Consider the following 12,611-nt stretch of genomic DNA (forward strand, 5'->3'; position numbering starts at 1 on the left):
GTAATTGTAAAAAGAAAAAAAAAAACTGATAATCGCCCATAAAACCAGCATAACACAAAATGTGAAACCGTAAGTTTATGTGCACCTCTACAGGGACCCAAAAAATTTGGTGAAGATCCGTCTATATAGGGCGAAGTAGTGGTAAAAAAAAAACGTCCCTCAAAACCGCAAAACTAGAACTTTATATGAATCCTCGCATGGATCTAATGAATCTTCACACCAAATTTGGTGAAACTCCATGTACACGGGGCGACGTAGTGGTAGAGAAACGTCTGTTAAAACCAAAAAGCTAAAACTTGGTATGTATCTTTCCATAGACCTAATGAATCTCCACACTAAATTTGGTGAAGATCCATCTATATAGGGTTAAATAGTGGTAAAAAAATACGTCCCTTAAAACCGAAACACTAGAACTTTGTATGGATCCTCGTATGGATCTAATGAACCTCCACATCAAATTTGAAGATCCACAGATTAATCAACTAATAAGTGGTTATTACAAGACATAATATTGGTGTCTCCGTGGGTAATATCTTGTCATCTATCTCATTCTTTTGTTCCCTCCCTTAAGTGAAACACTGGTATGTCTGCGGAATTACAACCCTTAAATCCGGGTTCCGATACTACTCGTGAGCAGAGCACATATAGACCATTGTGTAGGTTTGTGCTTAACCTACAAATAAACAAACAAACTTACTCTTTCACTCAGAAAAGAAAGGGGTGCGCATGGAACCATATTTTTAAAGGGTTTCTTTATTTGTTTTTGAATTTCGTACAAAGCTACTCGTGGGCTATATGCACTAGCCGTCCCTAAGACCAGGGGGAAGGCAGCTAGTCATCACCACCCACCGCCAACTCTTGGGCTACTCTTTTCACCAACGCAGAGTGAGATGGACCGTCACATTATAACGCCCCCATGGCTGGGAGGGCGAGCATGTTTGGTGCTATGGGGGATTCGAACCCACAGCCCTCAGATTATGAGTCGAGCGCTCTAACCACCTGGCCATGCCAGGGCCATTTATTAAAAGCAGGCATTGATGATAAAAAAGTTTAGAAAATGCTGACATAATATAAAGCTATTTGAAGCTGATCAAACATATAAGTTTGGTAGATTGAAATACTGGTACACGGCTAGTTAATGTGTTAAGTGAACCTTAGAATGAATGTAGTGATGTTGTATACACCATTTCTTATATATTTAGATTTTTATGTATGTATTATACAGCCATGCTCATATTTTCACGTTTTTATTTAACACCCATCAAAATTTGATTTGTTTTCACTAGAGCCTGTACGTGCATATACTAAATGTAACAAGACATTGGTTGATAATGAATATTGTATCTAAAGTGCGTTATGTCTCGATTTAGCTGTTAGGTGGCAAATGGGATAGTCTGAAGTCCTTCGTTTGCACGTGCGCCTGTTCCTGTACCTCATAGCACGCGTTTGCTTGTGATATAATATTCATCATTTTCTCTTTAAACAAATTTGTATAATTACATGGTCCTCACATCCAAATCAAGTCGTTATCCGTGTGTACGAGTACAAGGTCCTCCACATTCGTCCTAGATCACGCCCACACGTTCCCACGTGCAAGTTTATCCATAGCTTCGTCAGTATAAATGAATATAAAACTATGGGAAATAACAAGTTTTTTTTGTTTTTTTCTGGAATATTAACATATTGTAATAGTTTCTTTAGGATTAAGTCGCCCGTTTAAAATAAAGAGTGTTTCTTTATTGTTTAGTACTTAGTGTATTACAGTGTACTGTATTCTTAATGACGAGAAACACACTTAAAATGAAAGAATACCTGGGAAGGTCGAAACGTTGTTCTCTGCTTATCAATAAAAGTAGGAATACCTATACCAGCAGTTCTAAGATACACACTTGTATTCGTTCTGTTTAAGTGTCATAATTTATTTTAGTAAAATGATTGCTTTCTTTATTTGTCTTAGAGCAAAGCCACAAAGAGGGTTATATCCGGTGTCCATCTCAGAGAATTGAACCCCGAGTTTTTGCGTTGTAAGCCCGTAAGATTATCTCTTTCCCCCAATCGAGGGACATTTTAGTTATAAACCAAAAGTGCCAAATTACTAGAACACCTACATCAGTTAAGAAGTGATTTATTTCTCTGAATGAGTATAAACGACGACAAATATATTGAATATAATTTTATTCTATCAGCTAATAATTATATACACGATTAAAGACGAAAATAGTTTTATTGTTCCCCGTTAGAATACATTCCTAAATATTTGTACAATGCCAAAACGTGAGAATAGCTTAAGACGGATTCATAAAACATCACCTATAAACATCCTGGTGAGTATGTACGTACGCGTATTTTTTCTTATAGAAAAGCCAAAGTCGGCTATCTGCTGAGTCCACTGAGGAGAATCGAACCCTTAATTTTAGCGTTGTAAATCCGAAGACGTACTGCAGTCAGTCCCAGCGGGGGACCGTCGTTTTAATGTTTGCATAATAATAATAATAAAAATAACCTGGTTTAACTGGTTGAGGGCCCTAGCATGGCCAGGTGGGTTAAGGCGTTCGACTCGCACCAAACATGCTCGCTCTTTCAGCCGTGGGGGGTGTTATAATGTGACGGTCAATTCCATTATTCGTTGGTAAAGAGTGGCCTCAAGAGTTTGTCTTGGGTGGTGATGACTAGCTGCCTTCCCTCTAGTCTTACACTACTAAATTAGGGACGGCTTGCGCAGATAGCTCTCGTGTAGCTTTGCGCGGAATTCCAAAAAACAAACAAACAAAACTGGTTGAGTTTGATCTGAAGCAATTAGACATGTGACAGGTAGATCTTAGAAATACATTAACAAGAATATTTAAATATCTAAAATAGATAATTGCTTTCAAACATGTTTGTCTAGTATTTAAAAAGTTAGAAACTTTGACGTATGGAAAAAGATCGTTTATTTACAGCATTAATTTACCGAGTTGTATTCGTCACAGATCGCTGAAAATTGCGATAAACGCTTCATTCTGCAACAATAACTGTGTATAATTCGTAAGATATATGACTATTAATGTTATGATTGTTTGGATTTCGAAACGAGACATGTCACGTATGCATATTAATACACAGTCACGAAACCGTAGAAAATAATAAAGAAGAGAAAAAACAAACTTAAATATTTCGTCTCGATGTTTGAAGAAAAAGAAGATAGTGGGAAACACCCTTGCAGCAAAGTAAATGTTTAGTTGATACACCGAACGACAGAGGGAGTTTGTTGAATGAACTGAAGTCCAGAAATGTATGATAAAGGAATACTGGGGAAATTTCGTATTTTAAATGTACTAAACTCACAAAAATAACTAAAAGATAAAAGAAATAATGCAATCTAGGATTCGATTTGGGAATTACATTCGTTAAGATTAATAAATACCCAATAACATTGGATCATCACCAGCTCCTGAACAAACAGATAAGTACTGGGCCTCTGCATGGCCAGGTGGTTAAGGCACTTGACTTGCAATCTGAAGGTCACAGATTCGAATCTCCGTCACACTAAACATCCTCGCCTTTTCAGCCCTGGCGGCGTACAGTGTTACGGTCAATCCCACTATTTCTTGGTAAAAGAGTGGTCTCAAGAGGTTATCTTGGTTGGTGATGACTAACTGCCTTCCCTCTCGCTGTTAAATTAGGGACGGCTAGCGCAGACAGCCTTGGAGTAGCTTTGCGCGAAATTCAAAACAAACCATAAGTACTACGTTAACAAGAAAAACAACAGTTTGGAAATAATTCTTATGTATTGTAAAATAAAACTTAATTGTGACTGATAAATATTCGTAGAAGAATATTGTAAACATAAGAACTCGAAAAATACCAATGTAATATAAATTACATTTAGAAGAAAATGAACAAGAAATTATGTGCACACACGCGTAAGAATGCTTAAGTTTGTTTGTTTTCTTTAATTTCACGAAAAGCTACACGAGGGCTATCTGCGCTAGCCATTCCTAATTTAGCAGTGTAAGACTCGAGAGAAGGTAGCTAGTCATCACCATTCACCACCAACTCGTGGGCTACTATTTTATCAACGAATAGTGATATTAACCGTAACATTATAACACAACCACAGCTGAAATGATGAAAATGTTTAGTAGAACAGGTATTCGAACCCGCGATAGGCAGGTTAGGAGACAAACGCCCTCAGCTCCTCGCCATGGCGGGTTTCGGGTTTGAATTGGTTTTAACAATTCTATAGACGCCATTATATCACTGAAGAAAATGATAGTAGTGTTAACATAACTGACAATAGAAGACAGGTTTATTCTCTTCGGGTTTAAGTTTGAAGACGGCTTGAAGGGGTAATGAAATAGTCACAACACTTTACGAGTAAGAAACGTAGAGCGTTTTGACAAGAGTTCGTCATCATTAGATATATGTTGAGACCTGATCTATAATATTAGTAAAAATGTCTTGTAAGTGTCGTAACCTAAGTATGATATGTTAAAACAAGTAACTTACAATAAGCAATATAACTTGGAGGACGTATTCTAAACGTGAGCGATAAGTAAATATAAGTTACAGGACATCTGTTGCTTTAAAGCAACCTTACTAAGAAAATCGTTTAACTTCTGAATTTGTCGTACAACCTGACCTTTGACCTCCTTAGATTATTTAAGTCGTTTAATTGGTTCCACTTTGCTAATCGGTCGATAGCCATTCATTCGAGGAACTACGCTTTTTTTGCTGCCAGATAAATCTCTTGTTTTGTGCTAATTTAATCTAATATCTGAATGTGACAGCTTCTCTTATAACACATCCACGGTCCCGAAATGCCGAATGCGAATTTGCGGCAAGATGAAGTGGACAACGACAATTGGTTAGTTCCATAGTCTGACACGCTGACCACGAGCTTATACCCGATCCAAAATATCTATTGAGATTTTTCATAACATTATTCTCGATAGTAGGGCAACTGTTTGGTGTGGTTGTTGTTAAGCACAATGTTATACAATGGGCTATCTGTGCTCTGTCAACAACGGGTATCAAAACCCGAATTACTGTCGTAAGTCTGCAACAACTGATTGCTAAAACATTACAAGATTATAAAGCAAAATTCGGAAAGCTATTAAATTATTATTCGATTCACTTCGACGCTTATGGTTTTTAAATAAAAAATATTGTAGATTGTTTTATGAATTATTTTTAGCTGCGGCATAGCGGCTCATAAGACGGCTCTGAATTGTTGTTTATTTTCATAGAAATTTTTAACTTATAGTTCCGTTATCTCTTGACTGATTTGAGATATAAATGCAGTTTTGGCTTCAAGAGGTCAAATCCTTTCGATTATTGCATTCACTATACCCAAGAAGGTATCATAGATTAATTTAGTCTTGTCCCTAAAAAAAATTCAATTTGAGGGTAGGATCGTAAAGATCCTAATGAGTAATAAAATCAAATAAGGTTCACGCGCGCACCACACTTGATGTTACTGACGCACAACAATATAGTTAATAAAATGGTGGTGGTAGTGAGGAATAATCTCATGGTGAATTTACACTAACACTGATGAAATCAATTTCAAATGCCGCAGCTACTGAGAATTCCCTTCTATATTATCATTCACCGCATCTCGACTCTGTGAATGTATCTCGATTTTCACCCTTTTTCACACCACAACTTATCTGTCATCTTACCTGTAAGAATATGAAGCGCACTATTTAATTTAGAGATAAATAATTCACTTAATTATATAATTAACAATTATCTGGATCATGTAAAGTTTACTACCACACAGTTGTACTAATATCATTAAAACTCCCCACGCGATGAAGGTGATCGTTCTAACGATATACGTATATACACAGTTGTTTACGTACCGAGAAAACTTATAATCCTGTTCTGTACTAGCTTTTTCCATCTGGTATACCTCTGCTCGCTTACATATGTTACACCTGTCCTATACAAATAAATAGATCAATGTAAAACACGAAATTTCTGTTTGCATCGAATAACACCGCGTTGGACATGCGTAACACTCAACACTTATGTTATAAAGTGAAAGATGATGGTAGTTTTTAAAGATGCACCATGTTGTTTGGGGAATAGTTCCTCAATTATTACTCGTGCCTAAACTAACCTACATGATTATGCTGTTACCCGATACCTTAACTGACATTATCACACGTTTTACAAATGAATACAAGGTCAGGAATAGACTACATGAATCTATAAGTTTTCCACAAATCCACTACACGTGGATTTTGATTTGCCCAAAAGCTCAGTGAAACAGATCAATGATACGGAAGTTCAGTGAAATTTGTTTGTACGTTGTTAGCTAAATAATGACATCTGTGCTGTGTCCATCACGGCTATCGACACTCGGCTTTTAGGATTATAAGCTTTCAGACTTATCGCCGAGCTATTTGAAACAGTCAATTGGAGTTGATGAGTATTTGGTTGAATAGAAGCGTTGTGTTTCCAGGTTTCTTGGCTGAAGATGACCTTTGATATTGAGATGTGGTTTTCGAGTATATTCAACTTCAAATATTTTGTTATAACCTTGCTGTCAGTTCCAGTTGATATAATCAGTTTCATTGCAAAATAATTGCGAAAGAGAACCCTTTAACCCTAACCATCTTGAAGAACATGTCACAGCCCTTTCAGAGAAAGCATATTTGTAAAGCAACTGTTTAGTGTATTTGAGCCTTCAGCTTCTCTCATAGAAACAGGTTAGTTCGAACATGAAATTGTTCGTCAAATGTTCAGTATTCATCAAAATACCCTAAAAACACAACGCAAGCGAAGCTGGAAAACATCTAAGGCCACTTTGTTTTGAATCGTGTGTTCGTTGGCTCAACCACATTCAACTATGACCTTGCAAATATTCTTTCACTGAAAGGACCGTGACATATTCCTTCAGCCGAATGTCTGTCAGTGTGTCAGTGTACTGTCAAGAGTTTGGGAATAGATGTGAGAGAAATACATAAAGTGCAATTAATATTACACACCTAACACTTATTTTACCTTTGAATAATACAATAAAAATATGCAATAATATGCCAATCATGAATAATATGAAATATATTTTAACCAAACAAATGATATTAATTTGGCATGAATGTTTGTTTAACATGTGCCAGAACAATTACTAATTTTAAAGTTTACCTAACATCTATCATAGGCCTGAACATTTAACAATTTAATGTGTTGATTATCTAACATATATTAGATTAGTTAGCAATTTAATGTGTGGACTTAACGTAAAAGAATTAGCAATTTAATGTATGGACTTAACGTAAAACAATTAGCAATTTAATGTGCCAGTTACATAACGTAGTCCAGAACAATTAGTAATTTAATGTAGTGGTTACCTAACAGAGCCCAAAACAATTAACAGATTAGAGTATAAGTTATCTAATATAGACTAGAACAGTTAACAATTTGGTGTATCAGTTACCTAACATAGACTAGAACAGTTAACAATTTAGTGTATCAGTTACCTAACATAGGCCAGAACTGTTAACAGTTTAATATATCTGTTTCATTGACTTATAAGTTTATCGAATAAAAAGTAACTTTGACATTTTACTCAACACGGGCCAGATATGGTAAGTAATATACGAAACGTTTGATTATGACATATTAATAGTAGAGTGACTAGCTTGAAATACAAGGTTAGCCAGAACAGTGAGTAACTTAACATAGACGTTTACCCGACGCAGAAAGTCTGTTTAACTAATATATGTGATGATGTAATTCAGGTGGCGTCGTCAACGCCTATTTTCTGTGGAGTGAAGCCATTAGTTTCCTCTCCCTCTAAGCTTTACTATAACCAACCATATATCTTACAGCACACGCAGAAAATGGACAGCAGACCATCACTTACTGGTATTGGAAATCAATGGTGTTTGATAAAGCTACTTGAAAGGGGGCCGTTGTAATTTAGAAAAGTTCACTATTGGTTATCAGTAAATGTTGAAATGACCCCGACTAATTGTTTTTTGTTGTTGTTTTGTAAAGTAGTGCACGCGCTTGGCAAAGTTGCATGATATATTTACCTTTGGATACATTTTGTATTAATACATTATTAGTAGTACTTATATATATATATACAGTATCGATACTTAAGTTCAGCAACGAATTTTGAGAGTTATAATTACCCATGTAGGAGGACATACAAATACTTACAAGATTTTGTATCTTATGGACTTCGTAAAACACTAAATCGTATCTAAATTGATTGCAAACTCTTTAGTCTTATGGGCCCGGCATGGCCAAGTGTTAAGGCACTCTTCTCGTAATCTAAGGATCGGGGGTTCGAATCCCTCTCTCACCAAACATGCTCGCCCTTTCAGCCGTGGGGGCGTTATAATGTGACAGTCAATCCCACTATTCGTTGGTAGAAGAGTAGTCCAAGAGTTGGCGATGGGTGGTGATGACTAGCTACCTGCCCTCTAGTCTTACACTGCTAAATTAGGGACGGCTAGCGCAGATAGCCTCGTGTAGCTTTTCGCGAAATTCAAAACAAATAAACAAGTTTTGTAAATATACCAATGCATACCTCGCACATTCGCCTGTCGAAGTTTTATCATTTCGCAGTTCGAAAGTTCCTACAAACTTCTTTTGTGTTATGAAGCAAAAACTGTTTTCCGGTCAGTTCCGGGGGAAATCGAGACTACAAGAAACGCTGTATTTACTCTGTTTGAAAACAGGGTTTGATTTCTTCGCAAACCCTGAAGCCCCTTTTCTCGCCTTCTTTAACAATAAATTTTATTCCTCTACCGTTCACACGTGCTTATTTATTTGCCTCCTCCAGCTGGGTCAGAGGTAATCTTGAGGGCTTATAAAATTGAGGGTTCGAGCTTTGTCGCGGGCACAGTGCAGAGAAGCCATTGTACAGATTTGTGCTTAAATAATAAACAATCAGTTTTTCTCCTGCTTCTTGCTAAACTCTACTTTAAAGTTTCTTTTTTTTTGTTGTTCTAAACAATTACTTCTTTTTACAACTTAAACCACTTTAAAAAAAAACAACCTTGGGTCGACTCAACGTCAATAGTAGGAAAGTAGTTCGTGTGATATCTGTTTGGAACGAGAAAGTAATGTTTTTCCGACGTTAACTGGGGCGTTTTTGCCAGGTTTGTGATATATAAATATAAATACATACCTTAAGAAACAAATAGCTCGGTTTGGAATAGGAATTTTATTACAATTGTTAATGTTGCCCGTTTCTCCAAAAATTGCAGGTATCGATCAAACATCACGTTGTCATGGTAACGACTATTTTCTTTGTGCCGATAAATGCATTCTTCCTTTGATTATCAGAGATCTATCTGTGCCTGACCTTATCAGCATGGGTCGCTCGCATATAGTCGGTCCGTTTGAGAGGGCAGGTACGTTGTCGACAGCGTTGTCCTGAAGGGTAAGCCACCGGATGCGAACGTTTAAAAGGTTAAGTCGACAGTACACAGTAGTGTCATTACAAAGCTGAAAGCACCAATTAAGGGTGGACAACAAGAGCCATACTGTACACTTTAACAAAGTATATCAGTAGGCTATCTTGCTCTAACACAGCCCACTCACGTTTCGAATAACCACGCTGGAAACCATTTCGTGATGTTTCGTTATTATTCGTGTCATTTTCGTGATTCCAACTGCTCTTCAGTTGTAATCTATACAATTGCCCCTAAGTGGCACGCTGGGATGTCTGCGGACTAAAACCGGTACAAACCGAGTTTCGACACCCGTGCTTAATTTTAAAAAAATAAGAAACAATCGAGATAGTTAACTTATTTCGGATGAGACGTTATTGATAGTATGGGTAAAATATGAAAAACGTATTGAGATGAAATATACGAAAAACGAAAGTTCATTCGAACCTCTTTGTAATGAGAGACAGATCTTCCATGTAGCTGGTTAACCATTTTAAAGATGTAAAAAATTTCCTGAAGCCCACCCTGGAGGTATTCTGGTATACCGTCTCAGCTTTGATCTGTCAGACAATTCTGTTGTCTAGGGTGAACTATTTACGACCTATAACAGTGGCTGTAAAACAAAAGAAACTCATGGGGCGCTCTTCATGCTGCCCACAATAAATAGGAATGACCCGTTGCACAAGTTATAGTTATTATTGTGTCATAAGATTTATATGTATATACATAGTTAGCGATGATTTATTGTTATTAACCACAAAGCCACACAATGTAGCTCTTCCAACCACGGGTGTCGAAACCCGATTTCTGACAATATAAGTCCGCAGGCATCCAGCTGTGCCTCTGGGGTGGTCGATGATTTGTAAATTTTATAATTTCGGCTTTAAATTTCTTATTACTTCTATTGTGCAACCTCCCACCTCCACCCACGGCCAGGTGGTTAAGACACTCCACTCGTAATCTGAGGGTCAAGGGTTCGAATTCCTCTTTCACCAAACATGCTCGCCCTTTCAGCCGTAGGGCATCATAATGTGACAGTCGATCCCATTATTCGTCAGTAAAAGAGTAGCCCAAGAGTTGGCGGTGGGCGGTGATGACTAGCTGCCTTCCCTCTCGTCTTACACTGCTAAATTAGGGACTGACTAGCACAGATAGCCCTCGTGTAGCTTTACGCGAATTTCAAAAACAAACAAACAAAAGGTTTGGTATATTGAATATTTGTCTAATATAATCTTTTAATATTATAATCTTTTGTGTTGTATTCTAGGTCATCTGAAACCGTAAATAATAGAATCTATGAAAACGGTTTATTGGAAGGAAAAAAAAAAACAGAATAAACTATCGTTGTGGTCATGATATTAGCAACATTTCGAAACAGTTGGCAAATATTTATTAAACAATACTAGGATGCCTCTTGTGTTGTATTAACAACACATAAATTGATCAATGATACGTAATTGGTAACTTGTTTTAATCCAGTCATAAACATGGCCCGGCACGGTCAAGCGCGTTAAGGCGTTCGAATCCGCCATGGCCAGGTGGTTAAGACACTCCACTCGTAATCTGAGGGTCAAGGGTTCGAATTCCTCTCTCACCAAACATGCTCGCCCTTTCAGCCGTGGGGGCGTTATAATGTTATGGTCAATCCCACTATTCGTTGGTAAAAGAGTAACCCAAGAATTGGCAGTGGGTGGTGATGACTAGCTGCCTTCCCTCTAGTCTTACACTGCTAAATTAGGGACGGCTAGCGCAGATAGCCCTCGAGTAGCTTTGCGCGAAATTCAAGAAACAAACACACAAACCAGTCATAAATAAATTTAGTGGTTTTACTGCAAGGATACATTTTAATTGTTCAAATAGTGTTAAACGTAATTGTGAGACTTTGATTTTATTGTAATAAAGAATATCAACTTGCTTGCTTTCCAATAAATTACAAAGCGATTACAATAATTAAGTAATTAATGATGCACATTATCTTAACAATAATTCTGTTCATGTTATTTTTCATGCAAAATATATTAGATATGTGGTTAATTACAGTAAATAATGACCAATTGTTCATATAATCGTATCTAGAGCTACTTTGATATGTAATACAGTAATAAACAATGACCAATTTTTAGAACATCTTTATTGGTGCCACTTTCATATAGAATATAATCATTTCAAATACATGGGTAAATGTAGTAAACAATAACAAATTTTTAGAACATCTTTATTGGCGTTACTTTAAACATACAGAATACAGTAATTTATATCACGTGGCTAGATACTGTAAAACATTAATTTTAAAAACAGTTTCACTGAAGCTGTTTACCTATTATTTTTGTTTTAGTATGCAGACGTTAATTTAACTTAAATGAAGTAAAATTACCCAGTTGTTTGTCATCAAACACACTTAATAACTTAAAACAAAAAGATTCATTTCTGTACCCTGAAGCCTCTTCACTGAAACACCTTCAAAACTTTCTGTTTAAACCAGAAAACTTGGCTAATTATTCATGTTAACCATTGATTTACATACATTATATAATGCACACGAGAAACATGTGCAAACCGGGATCAGCATTTAAGACGCGTGAACTGAAATCAGTAGGTTTAAGTTAAAATAAAACATGCGTATGTTCATTTCATGTAGACTCTTAAATAAATGTGCGTTCCTCTTCCTCTGAAATATGTTTTACAGTGCCAAGTGATTTATTTTTGCAGTAAGACAAGCTTCAGAATTGCTTTAAATACTCTAAGTCTATAAATAGCGAAGAAAGTTCCTTCTATTTCAGTGAAAGCTGAACACGCACCACGTGATGTATATACTGCCATAAAATAATATCCAAAAGGACCTTGTGGATCTCTGAAATTGCACAACTCACACTCCCTGGAGAAGGCAGGAGGTTAGGGTCCACGAGTGATTCACCGATGCATCACCGATTAGTTGTCTTTCTAATCAATAACACCAATGACGCTGTAAACACTGTGTAACACCTTGAACCACTTCGATCGATTTTTCCGAACTTTTAAGAAACGAGGAAGTTGGTGCATTAAGGAAAATCATTCAAAACAGTTGTGTTCAGTGAAAAAGTTGAAACAACGACCGTGACTTTGTTTAATTGGTATTTGTTAAGCCTACTTTAACTTCAAGTTGATCCTGTACAGTGGATAGAAGTTTCATCTACTCCAGAGAATACAAAAGATTTATAACTCGTGAATCGAAAC

The 12,611-nt window shown here is 36.7% G+C and overlaps 1 protein-coding gene across 1 annotated transcript in view; it reads left to right on the forward strand.

The window, feature by feature from the left end:
- The window catches only part of LOC143238884 (uncharacterized), a 66,724-nt gene that overhangs the window by 35,428 nt on the left and 18,685 nt on the right, over window positions 1-12,611 (forward strand). The window lies entirely within an intron of this gene.

The sequence above is a fragment of the Tachypleus tridentatus genome, chromosome 2, assembly GCF_004210375.1.
Source record: "Tachypleus tridentatus isolate NWPU-2018 chromosome 2, ASM421037v1, whole genome shotgun sequence".
Taxonomy (NCBI): Eukaryota; Metazoa; Arthropoda; class Merostomata; order Xiphosura; family Limulidae; genus Tachypleus; species Tachypleus tridentatus.